This window comes from Mobula birostris, chromosome 1, assembly GCF_030028105.1.
Source record: "Mobula birostris isolate sMobBir1 chromosome 1, sMobBir1.hap1, whole genome shotgun sequence".
NCBI classification, from domain to species: Eukaryota; Metazoa; Chordata; class Chondrichthyes; order Myliobatiformes; family Myliobatidae; genus Mobula; species Mobula birostris.
Window position 1 is genome coordinate 108,997,780 of NC_092370.1, and position 18,469 is coordinate 109,016,248.

The window sequence follows — 18,469 nt, forward strand, 5'->3', positions numbered from 1 at the left end:
ACCCAATCCAGAATAGCTGATCCCCTAGTGGGCTTAACCACAACCTGTTCTTAAAAAGCCATCTCATAGACATTCTAGGAACTCACCCTCTTAGAATTCAGCACCAACCTAAGTTTCCCAATCTATCTGCATTTTGAAATCCCTCATGACTACTGTAACATTGCCCTTTTGGCATGTATTTTCTATTTCTATTGTAATTTCTAGACTACATCCTTACTACTGTTTGGGTTCTAAATACAACTCCCATCAGAGCTTTTTACCCTTGCAGTTCCTTAGCTGTATCCACAATGATTCAATACCTTCCGACCCTATGCCACATCTTTCTAAGGATTTTATTTTTTACCAACAGAGCAATGCCAACCCCTCTGCCTTCCTGTCTGTTTTTTTAATACAGTATGTATCCTTGGACATTAAGCTCCTAGCTATAATTTTCTTTCAGCCATGATTCAGTGATGCCCACAACATCATACATGCCGATTTGTAACTGTACTACAAGCTCATCTACCTTATTCCATACACTGCACACACTGAAGTATAACATTTCAGTCCTGTATTCACCCTTTTCAATTTTGACCACCTTTTACATTGCAACTCATCTGTTGCCCTATCAACAGCCTCTCCTCACTACATATCACTTCAGGTATGTTATGTAGGACTAGATGTTAATATCCCTTCTTTGCACTCCTGAGACATGCTGCCTAGACTCTGTGGGGTGGCCGAGTGAGTGGTGGCATCTTCTGGATTATCAAGTGGGCGTCTTCTTTCCTCAGTGTTTCGCTGATAGGCCCTCGACACCTCCAGAGGATTCAGCAGTGAATCCCGGCGGCCCGGGCTCACCCCCTGGATGCCTTTCACTCAATTGGGGCCCAGATGGAATCCTTTCTCTTCATCCAGAGCTACTGACTACACTTTTCAGCAGCTCTGGAACCTCATCTTCAACACTATCATCCACCTTACCTATGATACTTCCTGCACTGAAATATATGCAGCTCAAGACCTAGTCACACAATGCTCAACCTTTTGATTCCTAACTGTCTGAGGTCTTACCAACATCTGCTTCCACAACCTCTCCACGAAATGTTCTGGTATTCTGGTTCCCATCCTCCTGCATCTCAAGTTTAAACCCACCCCACTGTACAGCAAATGGTCCCACTAGGATATTAGGTCCCCTCCAGTTCACGTGCAAACTGTCCCTTCTGTACATGCCCCACCTTCTCTGGAAGAGAGCCCAAGCACTCCCTCCTGCACCATCTCCTTAGCCATGTATTAAACTGTATAGTCTTCCTAGTTCCAGCCTCACTAGCACGTGGCACAGGCAACAATCCAGAGATGACAACCCTGGAGGTATTGCCCATTAAATTAGCACCTAACTCCCTGAACTCCCTATGCAGAATTTGTCACTCATCCTACCCACATCATTGGTACCTACATGGAACACGACCTCTGGCTGTTCACTCTTACACGTAAGAATGCTGAGGTCTCAAACCGAGATGTTCTGGGCCGTGGCAGCTGGGAGGCAACATACCATCTGGGAATCTCGTTCTTGCCCACAGAACCTCCTGATTGTTCCCCTAACTAACGAATCCCCTATCACCAAAATGTGTCTTTTCTTCCCCCTTCTCTCCTGAGTCATAGAGACAGACTCAGAGCTAGAGGTCCGCCTACTGTGACTTTGCTCTGTTAGGCCAATCCCCGCAATAGTATCCAAAGTGATATACCTGTTGTTGAGGTGGATGGCCACGGGGATACTCTGCACTGGCTCCTTAACCCCTTTCCTCTGTCTGACTGTCACCCCAGTCTCCTGTGTCCTGCACATTGGGTGTAGCCACCTCTCTATTTGTCCTATCTATCACCCCTTCAGCCTCTCTCTATATCCAAGCTAAAGCAATCACAGTGAAGCCCATGCAAATCCATTGCAGCTCAAAGTAAAATCAGTTGGCTTGTGACAATGCATTTGACACAGAGGCAATGGTCTGATGAGTATCACAGTTACAGTAGGATAGAGAGTTAGAGGAAAGCCCTAAGATGAGGGGTTGCTTCAATCTGACCAAATTTAAATGACTTCGATAAAGTATTGGAAGGTTAGTTAGTTTGCAAAAATAAGCATGTATTTGTTAAAACTAGAAATTTATTTATTTTTTATTTAGCAATACAGCCTCCTGGTTCTTTGAACTATGCTGCCCCAGCAATGCCTGACCAACCCAATTATCTCCATTCTATTCACGGGAAAATTTAAAATGACCAGTTAATCTACCCGTTTCTTTGGATGGTGGGGGAAAAACTCGAGGATCCAGAAAAAAGCACACACATTCCACAGGTAGGGCATACAGATACTCCCTACAGAACAGCGCCAGAATTGAACTCCAAGCTCTAGTAGCGCTGTGCTAAAATGCGATGCTACAGAGGTGCCCCGCTTTCCTCATTATTGGATTCTGTGGCGTATAAAGGGCCAAATGCAATATTTAAACCATCACTAGGTGGAGGCATTAATATCCACTTCTACATGGGCTGTCGAGCCTTTCAAGTTGTGTTGTAATAAATGATCAGAATTACTGAAGTGAATTCTGACTTATCTTATTGACAGTACTTTCAGGATCAGTTATACTAAATGGCTTGTTCTCAGCTTCCTCCAGCTCCTTAGGGCAAATGCCTGTGTCTTCCTTCATTCATCCTGCACTGGGATAGCTTTAAGCTTGGAATTCTGAGACTTTTATCAGTTATTATGTTATTTGATTGGACAGTTTTGAGCTTTCAATATTTTTCATATGAAGGGAAGATACAGATTATGGTGGGAACAACATTCTCTGAGGATAAGATAGAGAATGGGACTCCACAGGGGAGAGTGTTGCCCATTCCTTTTTAATATTATGATTTATGATATTTTCTTTAATGTTGGCTCAGACATTTCCAAACTGTTAAATACTGATGATGGTGCAGTGTGGAAGAGAGGCAGGAATGTAAATTATATAGTTAGGGAAATGCAGGCAGCTATTAATGAAATAGAGGAATGGAGATGTTGGTGGGGGGTTATATTTTCTGTTGCAAAGACTCAAATTACTGCAACCCATCTTCCCCCCTTCTTTTTTGACATTCAGGGAAACAGTAATCAGGAAACTACTCCTGATGTTATATCTCACATCTGTACAATATCAATCAATGTTGGAATGCGATCTGAATATTGAGCCTTCACAATCCCAGCAGGCCAAGTATATTGGATTATCAACAATTGTTGATGCTCTCTTGTCCTATAAGTCATTAGCTAGCTTCTTTTTTAGCTTGGAGATAGTTCCCAGAATTACATCAGGAAAATGACATCACAATAAAGAAGTCCTACGCACAAATTATCTCTAATACCTTTGATAACTAGATATGACATAACCATAGTTTTGACAATTGTCAAGGATAAAGAATTTTTTTTATTATTGCATCTCTGACAGGTAAAAATCTTTTTGAAGTGAAGTAAGCAATTAGAAAATTAACATTTAAAATTATATGTTAATGATAAACATAACTTTTGATCATCTCTTTAGGTAAACAAAGTCTTCACGCGTCTTAAGTCTTATTCAGATATATTACATATAAGGATCCAGAATACAAAAGCAGAAAGTAAAAATGATCAAGTATTTGCAGAAAGACAGCTTCAAGGGTCTCAGACATGAAGTGTTAACTTTTTCTCATATTCTGTAGATGTTGCCTGACCCACTGTTCTTTTTTCTGGTAGATTCTGTTTTTATTTCTGTAGCCAAGTAATATTCCATGTCAATTAATGCAATGACTATCCCAATGTGTAAACCATCTAGAATAATTACTCACTGCCCATCTTTCTTCTGATTCTTGGCTTCTTAGATTCATTTTACTTTGATATCTCTAAGAACAAGCGAAGCACAGTTCAGTTACAATCAGTCATAACCAGAGAGAAGATCAAACATCAAGTGATTCCAGCAAGGAGTTGTACACTTCCTGTCAGGAGGCACAAGAGATCTCCCTCCAATCTCTCATTCTATCATGAGGGATGATGCAAACTTCACTTCACCTCATCTTCACACAGATCATGAAGCAACTGGAACTGGCTTTGGACCTGCTACCGTCTCTGCTGTGTGGTAGTCTGCAAGCTGCGGACAAGTGTGGAGGGTTGCCTGATCTATGCTTTGTACATGTTATCCCAGCTGTATTGATCATGAAAATCGCAAATCTCATATATATATTAAGTTACTTCCAATAGGGGCAACATCAGGTAGAAACTATTGTATGCCTAGGAATACCTTCATCACATAGACTATAAAATTGGAGAAGGTAGCAAACATCACTTCTTTAGCTCTTCATCTCCTCCATCCTCTTGGTAACCTCCTCCTCTGACAGAGCTTGGAACAGAGTCTTGGTTTTGGAAGTCTGATGTCAGGCACGCGAATTGTGGAACCTAAAAGAATAATAAAAGCCTCAATGCTCAGGATGTTGGTCAGGAAAGGATTTTTATCCCTTCAGTGTATTTGGAAGACACTGTGGAGACATCTTCTGTAGTACCTTCTCGATGCCTTGAGGTGTCCGCACTAGGTAATCAATGCCAAAGAAATGCATGGACAGCAAGAATTATTGCTTACCAGTAGCCCACAAGCTTTGAGCTCAGTTTGAGATTTTGATCTTCAAGCATCTTTTTCTCCAATTGATCAAACGTTGTCCTAGGACATTGAAGACAGTGGTGAATTTTATCATTGATGTCTGCCTTTGTCAAGAGGTGTCTTTGGGGGTACGAGAGCCACATAAATATCGACTATATTTTTCAGGGTTTCACCTGAATCTCTATTGTGAAAGGTTGATTATGTACAGTGGAGGCAGTTTGGTAGAGGAATGAGAGAATACTTGCAGTATTGCATAAAAGCTTGGTCTCCTACCAACAAAAAAATTACAAGTAAAGTTCCTGGAATGGTAAACTACACAGGAAGAAAGACTGAACAGAGTCAACGCCTCTATTCTTTGTTGGTTAGAGGATTGAGATGTGACTTTATTGAAATGTACAAAATATTCAGTGGGATCAACAAGCTGGGCGTGAATAGGATAATATCCTTGGATGAAGGGTCAAGAGTCAAAGGTCACAGTCTCAGAATAAGGGGTAGTCTTAATAGGAATGAGATACTTCTGTATTCAGAGGGCAGTGAATTTTTTTTTTTTAGAAATTGTCAGCCCTAGTGGTCTCTGAAGTCTTAGTCATTGAGTTTATTCAAAACAGAAATAGGTGCATTTATTGATATTAAGGGAATGAAATAATTCAATGATGGCATAGGAACATAGTGGTGAACAAGGTGATCAGACATGACCTCGTTCAATAGCATGATGGGCTTGAAGAGCCCTGTGACATACTACTGTCTTTATTTCTCTGTTCCCATGTTTTGATACTTCAGACTTTTAAACAAAGGGCTAAATCATGTTGATGGCTTGCTGGTGGGCCCATTGTGAACCAGCAGATGTAATACAGTGTATCTACCAAAGGTTTCAGACTTCTACGATCATAGTTAGGAACTGGTGCATCTAAACTCTGCTGCTTCAGCTAACACTAAGATTAGGGGCTTTCCATAAGTTCTGAGCTGAGGGGCTAGCAAGGTTTATTTTTGTTTATTTTTCTATATTTTGAAGCACTTTTGCAGTTTTAATTAATTAACAGCAGTTTCATGTGTTTGAAAAAAGTATCTTTGAATTAAAACATTATCGTGAATGCTTTTTTTGAATGTTTTGAGTTATTTAATCATTTAGCTGTCTTGGAGAGAGTGAACAGCTTCAACTTCCTGGGTGTCAAGATCTCTGAGGATCTATCCTGGTCCCAACATATCGATGTAGTTATAAAGAAGGCAAGACAGCAGCTATACTTTATTAGGAGTTTGAAGAGATTTGGCATGTCAACAAATACACTCAAAAACTTCTATAGTTGTACCGTGGAGAGCATTCTGACAGGCTGCATCAGTGTCTGGTATGGAGGGGCTACTGCACAGGACCGAAAGAAGCTGCAGAAGGTTGTAAATCTAATTAACTCCATCTTGGGTCCTAGCCTACAAAGTTCCCAGGACATCTTTAGGGAGCAGTGTCTCAGAAAACCAGTGTCCATTATTAAGGACCTCCAGCATCCAGGGCATGCCCTTTTCTCACTGTTACCATCAGGTAGGAGGTACAGAAGCCTGAAGGCACATACGCAGCGATTCAGGAACAGCTTCTTCCCCTCTGCCATCTGATTCCTAAATGGACATTGAAGAGTTGGACAGTACCTCACTTTTTTTTAAATATACAGAATTTCTGTTTCTGCACATTTAAAAGTCTATTCAATATACATAATTGATTTACTTGCTTATTATGTTTTATTTTATTTATTATTTTTTCTGTTAGATTATGCATTGCATTGAACTGCTGCTAAGTTAACAAATTTCACGTCACTTGCCGGTGATAATAAACCTGATTCTGATTCTGGATTACTGGGCTGTTTACTGGCAGAGCCTTACTTCCTTTAACCTGGGAATGCTTGCTAACTGCAGCCAGCTGGGTCATCCACAGGCAGCGGCAGAGCTGTCAGGCTCTTAGGAACAGTTGGCAGTGAGCACAAAGCACAGGTCAGGATCGGTGGTGCGTTCCTGTCTGTTGTCACCGGCCTTTTCCAAAGGAGGGGGGGTGGGAGGAAGAAATTCCAAAGTGTGATGGATTCCTGTGCATTTCAAAATTAACAGAACTGTGGGGTGATCTCTCCCTCTGCTGGTGGTTTATGAGAAAATAAAGGGCATGGAAAGTCTGCATTTTTATCAGTTTTTCAATAAGCAGCTCCTGCTGTAATGCAATTGCTTCTATTCCATGAATGGGTGTGGTAGTAATCATGAAGGCAAAGTGTGAAAGGAGAGGAAAGCGACGGGTATTTGTAACAGGAACATCATAATCAAGGAATACAAGACCACCGCCGTGGGCACAGTGGAGCCGCTGCTATGCAACACCAGAATGTGTGTTCAATCCTAACCTCAGTCACTGTCCTATAGAGTTTAAATTTTCACACTAGGACCATCTGGTGTTTTTCTGTGTGCTTCAGTTCCTCCCATGTCCTATAGACATATGGTAATTTAACTGGGCAACGAAAATTGCTTCTAGTGTGCAGGTGAGTGGTAGAATCTGAGGGAGTTGATGAGAGAGTTGGGGTATAAAAATTGGGATTAATGTAGGATTACAGTACATTAGTGTTCCATATTGCTATGATTCCATGAGTTTCCAGATAGGATTAAGGTTAGGATTGCTTATCCCACCTATTAGTCATGGAGACCTAGAAAAGTACAACACAGAAACAGGCTCTTTGACCCCTCCGGTCCACGCCAAATCGTTTCAACTGCCCTGTCCCATCAGACTGCACCTGGACCATAACCTGTCCCATCCATGTACCTATCCAAATTTCTCTTGAACATTGAAATTGAGATCGCATCCATCACTTGCACTGGGAGCTCGTTCCACTTTCGCCATTTTCTGAGTTAAGAAGCTTCTCCTCATGTTCCCTGAAAACATTGCACCATTCACCCTTAACCTCTAGTCATAGTCTTACCCAACCTCAGTGGAAAAAGCCTGTTTGCATTTGCCCTATCCATTCCCTTCATAATTTTGTGTATCTCTAGAAAATCTCCCCTCAATCTGTGTTCTAGGAAATAAAGTTTTAACTTATTCCATCTTATCTTATAACTCAGGTCCTCCAGTCCCAGCAACCTCCTTACATCCTCATTAATTTTCAAAAATGACATTTTCAAAATGTCAATCTTATTTACATCTTTCCTGTAGGTAGATGACCAAAACCACACACAATATCCAAATTAGTCCTCACCAATGTCTTATATAACTTCAACATAACATCCCAACACCTGTACTCAATACTTCTATCTATGAGGCCAATATGTCAAAAGCTTTCTTAACAACCCTATTGGTGATGTCTCTTTCAATAAAATATGGACCCGTATTCCCCGATTCCTTTGTTCTACATCACTCCTCAGAGACCTACCACTCACTGTGTAAGACCTACCCTGGTAGGTCCGCCCAAAGTGCAGCACATCATACTTGTCTGCATTAAATTCCATCTTCCATTTTTTAGCTCATTTATCCAGCTAGTCCAGATTCTATTGCAAGCTTTGATAGTCTTCCTCGCTGTCCAGTACACTCCCTGTCTTGGTGTCATCTGCAAACTTGCTGATCCAATTAACCACATTAACATCCAGATTGTTGATTTGGATGACAAACTACAACAGACCTAGCACCGATCACTGCGGCACACCACTAGTCACAGGACTCCAGTCAAAGAGGCAACCATCTACTACCACTCTCTGGCTTCTCTCACAAGCCAATGTCTAATCTAACTTACAAGCAATCTTGAATGCCAAGTAACTGAACCTTCTTAACCATGTGGGACGTTGTCAAATGCCCTGAAGTCCTGGTAGGTAAAATCCACTGCCTTGTCTTCATCAACTTTCCTGGTAACATCCTTGTAAAGCTCGATAAAATTGGTCACATAATTGAAGGATGGCTCTCCAGTCAAGTTGTAATTGTCTCAGCCAATCATGTCCCCTCAATGCTGGTCCTTCTGTTTTTACTACACACATGCTCAATGTGGCTTGTTGGTTGTTGTATTTCACAGCTACAAATGTCATTCCCACAGGAGTTATCTTTTCTCTAGTATAAGTTCTTAGTTGGATATCTGTAGGCTTCAGTCTAGTATGGTTGAAATGCCATTCAAACTCATTTCGTGGAAAGACTGAAACAGTCAAGCCAGTGACCAATTCCATTTTAATTAACTAACCATTCACTTTTGGTGTAAGTCATTTTGCTTGTGTGTTGTTAGTTTTAACAATGCAAATCTCAAGGCTGCTCATTCCCGTGTCTCTCTCATCATTATCAGATTTTTCATCAACAGCATGCAGATTAGTGCTCTTTTTGAAGCTGCACCTTAACTTTTTTTTTTATCTTTCTCTCTTCCCTGTGGAGTCCCTTTATTTTTGTTTGCCAAGTATACTCTTTGTATGTGTTCTATTTGTGCTTTTTCTGTAACTTTCTCCTTTAAACTTGCATTGGTCTGAATATCTGAGCCCCTGCCACAATGGTAGCACAATTTGATCAGCCAGTCAGATTTTATTTAAACATTGTAATTTTTTTCATGTTCACTTTCTTCCTGACTGCAACTCTCTGGTTGCTGTTTCCTTTGATACAATGATATCAATGGCTTGTTTGAATGACAGTTGTGCTTCAGTTAGGAGACGTTGTTGATACTTTCTTGCAAGATTTCATAATCTAACCAATCTCTCAATGTATCCTTAATCCCACCACTGAACTGATAATACTCAGACAATTTCTTCAATTCAGCAATGTAAGCCCCCCCTTTCTTTTGATTACGTTTATGAAACCTAAAGTGCCCTGCAATCAACAATGGCTTTGGTTCTAAATGTTCCCGCAATATGATTATGATACCAGCAAAGCTGATTTCCGCTGGATTGCTTGGAGAAGTTAAACTTCTATGCAAACTGTGTGCTTTTCCACACATTGCACTCAGCAACACTGGCACTCGTTTTTATCGGCTATTTCATTTGCTTCAGGGTACTGCTCAATTCATTCAGTATACATCATCCAGTTACCTGTTTTGCAATTGAACATGTCTATTTTTCTGATATAGCCAGACATTTCTGCTTTTTAAAAAATTTATCATTATCAACTGATACTATTTATGAATACATGATAGTACTCATAGCTTGTTAATTTTCTGCCCTTTTTTTTTAACTCAAACATTTCTCTCCCTTTCCAAAGAAAAACATGCTACACTTCAATAGGTAGGTAGTTGTCTCAGGTTCATTTTAAACCTTCCTCATTGCTATTGTTATGTTTTGTAACTCCAGAAACTAATTGAAAGAAAAACAGAAAAACAGGAGCTGGAATACTTGCCTATTTAGTTTCTTTTTTCTTCTTTTTTTATTAGTGAGGCATTCCAGTGACAGCGACTTTGATGAATGTGAGGGCAGTGTAGAATGTGCTGGAACATGCCGATGTTAAGGAAGAAGACATAGTAGACCTTTTATAAAACATTAAGATAGGTAAGTCCCTGGGCCCAGATGAGATACTCCAGTTACTAGAAGAGTTAAGGAGTTTGCTACATCTTTGGTGATGATTTTTGCATTCTCACTATCCACAGGAGCAGTGCCAGAAGATTGGAGTGTACCAAAAGTTATTCCTTTGTTCAAGAAAAGTAATAGCGATAATCCTCAGAATTATAGATCAGTGAGTCTTACTTCAGTGGTGGGAAAACTATTGGAGAGGATTCTTAGAAACAATTTACAAGCATTTGGGGAAGCATCATATGATTAAGGATTGCTAGAATATCCTTGTGAGAGGCTGGTCATGCCTCATGAGCCTGACTGAATTCTTTGAGGCAGTGACCAGACAAATTGATGAAGCACAAGCAGTGGATGTGGAGTATATGGACTTTAGTAAAACATTCAACAAGGTTCCCCATGGTTCCTCATTCAGAAAGACAGGAGGTATGGGATCCAGAGAAACTTGGCTGTGTAGATTCAGAATCTGCTTGCCCAGAGAAGCTAGGGGGTGGTTGTAGATGGAATGTATTCTGCCTGGAGGTTGGTGACCAGCGGTGTTCCGCAAGGATCTGTTCTGGGACCACCATTGCACATTGTGAAACTGAGTTCAGCAAATTTGGTAGTACGGGTAATCTCTAGGAAAAGGGTTGTGCAAAATATTGGGTTGGTTTTAGAGCCATGGAGCTGTTTAGCACAGAAACGGGCTCTGTGGTTAACCATGTCTATGCTGACCTTTTGCTCCTCTACAGGAATCGTATTTGCCTGTGTTAGAACTGTATCCTTTGATGCCTTGTTTAAACTAAGTGTAAAATAACCTGATCTACATAATGAAAGGCCCTTGATGACCCTGTGTACTTGCCCTTTAATTGACTTTGCACCATCATGAAGATATGATGAATACCACTCACAACTTAGTTCTGCAAAATACTCTCATGCACATACTGATAGTCCAAGTTCAATTAACATCGCAAATAGTTTGGTCAACATCAGAAAGAGAAGGGAAATGTTGAAACTATTTGTGGGATTCTTCACCAGAGATTACAATCAAATAAGTTACAGATGGTTTCTGACCTTCTGCATGCTTCCTAAGTTTTCTGATACTATGTTTTTGCTGAAGTTAGCAATGAATAGGTAGAGTTAAAATTCAAAGTTTAGTCCTGAAAAGTGAAAGGACTTCTGATAGTACTGTTGTCACATCCTGTTGATTTTTAGCTCCTTACTGTCTAATAAAATATATGATTTAAATACTGAAATAACTGACTTTCTCTGAATAAATTATAAATACAAAGTTGAAGATCATGAAGTGTCACTTGGAAATTTTTCTTCCCAAAAACTGAACTTCACTCATTTTTTTTGCACTAATCACAGCTGCATAGAGTGGCAGTGCTTAATTGCAATGCGTACAATATAAACATGATTTAAAGATATTGATTTGGTAGTTTGCATGCTGGAGCATGAGTAAGTGAGACCTGGGTGGTTCTCAATGTGACTTCATTCACAGCTGGAAACATTTGCTACACAGTATTGACACAAGTGTGTTAACCCTTAAAAGCACACTCCCCACAGAACCCAGTCAGCAGCAACACAAATTAAATTGGCTGGGAAGAAGGGGACTGGGGAAAGAGCACATGGTTAGCACAGTGAGATATAGCAGTCCTAGATTATCTGAAAAGCAAGAGCAGGACATTCGACCCTCTGTCGTTTTCAGCGTTCAATAAGAACGAGGCTGAACCAACTTCCATCATGTCCTACACCTTCCCTCAGCAATCAATTCCCATGCTGATCAAAAATCTACTTTATCTCAGCTTTGAATATATTCAAGGAATTAGCCACTACAGTTCTCTGTGGCAAGAAATTCCAAATATTCACAAGCCTTTGAGAGACAAAGGTTAACCACACCTCAGTCTGAGATTATGTCCTCAGATCCTAAACTCTCCAACAAGGGAAATTAACTGTCCAGCATTAGCTCCTGCTACTGTAAAAGTATAATTTTCATGGCATTTATACCCAAGGGTATGTACAGTATATCAATGACAATAAGCTTGAACTTTAACCTTGTCAAGCCCTCTAAAATTCTTATTTCAACATGATCACCTCTCATATGTCTATACTCCCTAAGTATAGATCCAACTTCTTCAATCTTTCCTTACAAGACCATCCCTCCATAACTGTAATCATCCGGGTGAACATTCTCTGAACTATCTCCAGTGAAAATATATTGTTCCTTAAATAAGCAGGTCAAAACTTCACAATACTTTTGAAGAGCTCCCACTAGTACTTGGAAAACTGGAGTAAGGCTTCCTCACTTCCTCACCAGCTCCCTTGAAATATATGTCTTTTAACTATATACATGTATACTGTCAAACAAGACAATGTTTCGCTGAACCAGGGTGTAGTACACATAACACACATAAAACACACTGTATCTTAGAATAGTAAGAATAAAAATCTACAGAAGAATTACGCATAAATAAACAAAGGAAAGTGCATAAATTAAATATTGTCAGGTACAGAACAGATTAACCGATGACACTTGGAAATTGATGTGGCTGAGAGTTCAGAAGCCTAATGCCCCGAGGGTAGAAACTATTTCCCATCCTTTTCTTTCTCGTTTTATGCATCGGAATCTCCTACCTGATGGTAGAAAGTCAAAGAGGATGCTGGATGGGTGGGTGGGATCCTTAAGGGTCCTGTGTACACAGTGCATCTGATAAAGGTCCCTGTTGGATGGTAAGGAGACCCCTGTGTTTCTTTCACTATTTTCCTCTCACAGAACTTTCTAGTGACTTCTGATCCAATATTCGGCTGCTCCAATACCAGATGGAGATGCAACTCGTCAGGACGCTCTAAATGGTGCTCCAATAAAATTCAGTTAAGATGTGGGGTGGTGGAGTGGGGAGCTTTGATTGCCTCAATCTCCTTAGGAAGTGGAGATGCTGCTGTGCCTTCTTGTTTAGGGACGTGATATTAAGGGACCAGGTGAGGTTATCCATGATGTGAACTCCCAGGATCTTGGTGTACTTAACTCTCTCTACCAAGGAGTCATGTATTCACAGATGGGGATGGTTCAAACGAAGCAGTTCTTTAGTTTTGTTTCCACTGAGAGGTAAAGGGGAAGGAGCATGGAATGGGGAACGATATTTTCAAGGGGTGACATTACATGAGGAGGATGGTTCCAAGAGAGGCATTTCATTAGGTTCCTAATTATCTGATATACTTGTATGCTAACTTTCTGTGAAAATGGGGGACACCTCCCTCTCCCTTGCCAGGGAGGGAGAGAACCTGTGGTTTGTCGAATTTCAGATGAAATGTGAAGCTTTAGGGGTAACTTTGGTCTGCGTCTTTGCTATTGCTTAGCACATGCTTGGGCTTGGTGATGGTACCGATGCGCACTTGTTCTTGCTGGTGGGGGCAGGGGGGATTGTTGCTCGCTGCTGCTTACACACAGGAGGTGGGAGCTGCGGGGGGACTTTGGGGTTCTCATGTTTAACTGTCGTTCATTCTTTGGGGCACTTCTCGGTTTTCATGGATGTTTGTGGAGAAAAAGCATTTCAAGATGTACACTGTATACATTTCTCTGACATTAAATTTGACCTTTGAACCGTTCATATACAAGGTCATTCAAAACCCTTTGTGCTACAGCTCCTGCAATCTTTCTCCATTTTATCATTCTTCCTTCCAAGTGAACAACTTCATATTAGCCCACATATACTCCATTTATCAACTTTTTGCCCTCTCATTTAACCTATCGATATTTCTCTGCAAGCTTTCTCCTACTCACAGTTTGCTTTCCTATCCATTTATCATTCACAAGTTTTGTTACATTCTTCAGTTCCCTTCTCTGCACTGATCCCAAATGGTTACCTATCACCAATCCATTGCATTTCTTGTTAGTTAGTTAAATCTCTAACCATGATAATATATTAATCTCCAATATCATGCAGAGCTAATAATGCTAATAATGAGAGGTGGTGGGGAAGGAGCAGGGAATGGGAGACAATATCTTCAAGGAAGGCCCTGCCAGGAAGAAGCTACAATAACTATTCCAGGAGTGAGATGCCCCATAAGCTTGCAAGGAACTTAATAATTTCACACAATATGCCAAGTTGAACTATACATCAACAGAACAAAATTCTAACATTTATTCAGGCACACAAACACAAGTTCACATGCACACAATGATCTGAAGTTCATATTAGGACAATATTGAAAATATTACTTAATAATGTTCATCTCTTCTATTGACCCAAAGACAGCAAGGTAGAAGAGGGGCCACATACACAAGCAGTTGAGCCAGATCGCTGAGACCATCCAGCTTCTTATTGGTAGAAAGGCATAGACCAGCTCAAAGACAAGTGCAACATTTAGTCTACCTGGTATTCTCTCATCAGTCATCAAATTTCATTATTCACCAGTGGATTTGAACACTAGCAGAAACTCTCAATACTATCTTGCTGCTACAGCTACAGAAAGGTGTTTTGCCTTCAGCTTACAAATCGAATCAACTTGTGCATTTACAAGTTATCAAGATAGGACACATTTCCTCTTTGCAGAAGAGGAGGAGACAGGGCTGGGGTAGCAGGAGGAGACACAAGATAGAGGCGAAAAGACAGGGGCTGGTGATGATGAAGAGCAAAATCTATTATTGTGGTTGACACCTTATTCCCACTAATTCACTCGCTGGCACTATGAAGGGTCAACACATTAGGTGAGAGGGACGTGTCACAGTGAGACAAATAGGTCACTAGTCAGCTTGGGAAATTCAGTGCAGGAGTCACCAGAGGGAGGTGTGTGCATCAGGACAGCCTCGGAAAAAGCAGGTGAGCATTACATTTCATCTGCTTTCAGGACAAGGCTGAAATAGTCAGATGCCCTGCATGGTGTCAGGATCTCCTGTCTGAAGGTGGAAATGATCTGTTCAGTTAACAGCTACAATTTAGAGGCAGATCAAGCAAAACAAAAATGTGTTGCTTTCAAACATCAAGAGGCCTGTTTTCTCCCACGCAGGAAGTCTAATTCAAAGTGAATTACTAGTGAGGAGCAGCTGGGTGTCCCTTATAGAACAGAGATGCATTCAAGAGCAGATTGCTGTTGTTGATAGATGCAGGGATGTCAAGCCATAAGCAGCTTGTGTGTGGAGCAAAAAGATGTTGATGTGCCTTGATTCGGTGCCCTACACCACCTACTCACAAACCATCCCAGCATGAACCGAATCCCACTCCGATGGTCGTGAGCAGAATCTGAATCCCACTCCGACTGTCATGAGCAGAATCCCACTCTGACTGTGCCTGGCCTCTGAAGGTGACAGGGACCAGACACCTACAAATCAGGATCTCTCAGCTCTGGCTCTAGAGTGAAATGCTGGTAAAGCAGTTTGAGTGCCAGTGGATTGCTGGCCCATTATCAATACAGTTACTTAAGAGGTTTTCTGGTGTGTCGATTCAGGACATAGATATTCCTTTTGCGAGAGCAACAAGTCACCTCCCACTATGGCTCCTCTGACATAAAACTCATCAGTGCATTGCAGCCAACCGTCCCAAACTTGTCTACCTCTCGGCTTTGGACTGGCTCTTCTGCAGCAAGTGTTTCTTTCTTGTGGGTCATCAAATCATTTTGCTGGGTCTTGAAAATCTACAAAAGGTACTGAAAATAGAAGTGTCTATAAGAAATATTGTTAATTTCTGTGTTGATAACATCTTTTTTCTTGCCATGATTGTGTCCATGGCATAGAATCAAAAACAGGTTTAATATCACTGGCAAAAAGAGAAAAGAAGTAGTGAGGTAGTGTTCATGGGTTCAATGTCCACTCAGAAATCTGATGGCAGAGGGGAAGAAGCTACTCTTGAATTGCTGAATGTGTGCCTTCAGGCTTCTGTACCTCCTCCCTGTTGGCAGCAATGAGAAGAGGGCATGTCCTGTGTGATGGATGCCGCTATTTGAGGCTTCTCTCCTTGAAGATGTCCTGGATGCTGGGGAGGCTAGTTCCAATGATGAAGCTGACTGAGCACAAATTGGTACTGTTGAAATACCTCCTTATTTAAGATAAATTACCTACAGTCCAACCCTGGGTTATAAATTCGTGATTTGTGGACACCCTTATTAATGGTCGCATAATATTATTTAATTCAAAAAGTCTAATGCATGTACAAATGTTTGTTCCTGCAAACAGCACAGTAGCATTGTGGCTAGTATAATGCTTTACAGCACCAACGATCGGGGATTAGTTCCTTCCACTGTTTGTAAAGAGTTTGTTCATTCTCCCCATGACTACATGGGCTTCCACTAGGTGCTCTGCTTTCTTCACAAGTAAACAATCATACAGGTTAGTTGGCGTTTGTGAGTTGTTTGCGCTGGAAGCATGGCGACACTTGGCGGCTGCCCTCAGGATCCTCCCACTGTACTGGTCATTGATGCATTTCACTGTATGTTTTGATGTTTCGATGTATATCTGACAAACAAAGCTAATCTTTATTCTTTAGTTTCCTCCCTCTCCATTTTTATTCGCTGTTCTTTCTTATCAGTATTCTATGCTTTTGATGCCTTTCATACTGTCAAATTATTTCTTATACTGAAAACGTCATCAAAAAAGTTAACAAAGAGAGAAACGAACTAGCTAATCAGTTAAAACAATTGGACCATAAATATGCTTCAATATCTGATCCTGAAACATATAAGAGACGTATTGAAACCAAAACTAAACATGATCTTCTTTTAACGTATCCAATTGAAAGCCAGCTTTTAAAAGATAGAAGTCAATTTTATATTCACGGAGATAAAACTGGTAAGCTACTGGCTAATCAATTGAAGCCAGTTATAGCCAAGCGGCAAATTAAAGAAATACGTAAAATTAATGGGGACGTGACAACTGACAACTTTAAAATTAATGACACTTTTAGGGAATGTTATCCCAAATTGTATAGTTCTGACTGTTAACGATAATATTGCAATGAATAATTTTTTAGATCAATTAAATATTCCTAATCTTTCGACAGATGATCGTAGGCAATTGGATCAACCTATTTCCCAGGAGGAAATCGCTCGGGCTATTCGAGAATTGCATTCTGGGAAATCCCCAGGACCCGATGGATTCTCTGGCAGGTTTTATAAGGCTTTTTCCTCCTTGCTTATACCACACTTATGTTCTACCCTTACAGATTCCTTTAATGTAGGAAGGTTACCGTAGTCTTTTTACGAAGCTTCTATTTCGCTTATTCTTAAAAAGAATAAGAATCCTACTGAATGTTCTTTGTACAGACCTATCTCTTTACTCAATTTTGATACTAAAATTTTATCTAAAGTGTTGGCTCGCAGACTTGAAAATATTATATCGTCTATAGTTTTGGATGATCAGATAGGATTTATTAAAAATCAATATTCCCATTTTAATATATGATGTTTGTTAAATGTTATGCATTCTCCATCCAAGGAAATATCGGAATGTGTGATATCTTTGCATGTGGAGAAGGCCTTTGACAGAGTTGAATGGAATTATCCTTTTACATCCTTAGAACAATTTAATTTTGCACCTAATTTTATTCATTAGATTAAATTACTTCATTTATTTCCCTCCGCTCAGGTTCTTACTAATCTTCAGAATTCTAAATCATTTAAACTCCAACGTGGGACTAGACAAGTTTGTCCTTCGAGCCCTCTGCTTTTTGATTTGGTATTAGAACCCTTAGCAATTGCTTTTCGAGAGTCTGAAGAGATTACTGGTATTTTAAGAAGAGGTACTATTCATAAAGTGTCGCTATATGCTGATGACTTATTGCTTTTTATATCTAATGTTAGAACCTTTTTACCATCTGTGTTCTGTTTACTGACTAACTTTAGTCAGTTCTCAGGATATAAATTAAATTTATATAAGAGTGAACTGTTTCCTTTAAACAATTTAATACCAACTGATATTAACCTTCCTTTTAAAATTCTAAGAAAACAATTTACATATTTAGGAGTAACAATTACTAAGAATTATAAAGATTTATTTAAGGGAAATTTTTTTAACTTTAATGAATTATGTTAAAAAAACACTTCCTAATTGGTCACCTCTCTCTTTATCACTGATTGGCGGAATTAATTCCATTAAAATGAATATCTTACCTAAATTTATTTACTTTTTTCAAGCTGTGCCTGTTTTAATTCCTAAATCTTTTTTCTTTGACTCTTTGGATTCAATTCCTTCTTCCTATATATGGAAGAATAAATAAAGCCTCAAATAAATAAAACTCACCTTCAAAAAACCAAACAGAATGGAGGCTTTGCCTTACCCAATTTTAGGTTATATTATTGGGCAGTTAATATACGAAATATTACGTTCTGGACATATTGCATTAACCATGAGAATTGTCCTATATGGGTCTCTTTGGAAGTCAACTCTGTTATGAAATTTTCCA

General features: G+C 40.0%; 1 long non-coding RNA gene across 2 annotated transcripts in view; it reads left to right on the forward strand.

Moving 5' to 3' along the window:
- Positions 1-18,469, forward strand: part of LOC140202783 (uncharacterized) — a 75,388-nt gene that overhangs the window by 12,494 nt on the left and 44,425 nt on the right. Inside the window, exon 2 of one of the 2 annotated variants that reach the window (XR_011887192.1) lies at positions 17,069-17,174. This is a non-coding gene — a long non-coding RNA (uncharacterized lncRNA). The remainder of the gene's footprint in view (positions 1-17,068; positions 17,175-18,469) is intronic. The other variant, XR_011887190.1, reaches the window with a different exon arrangement.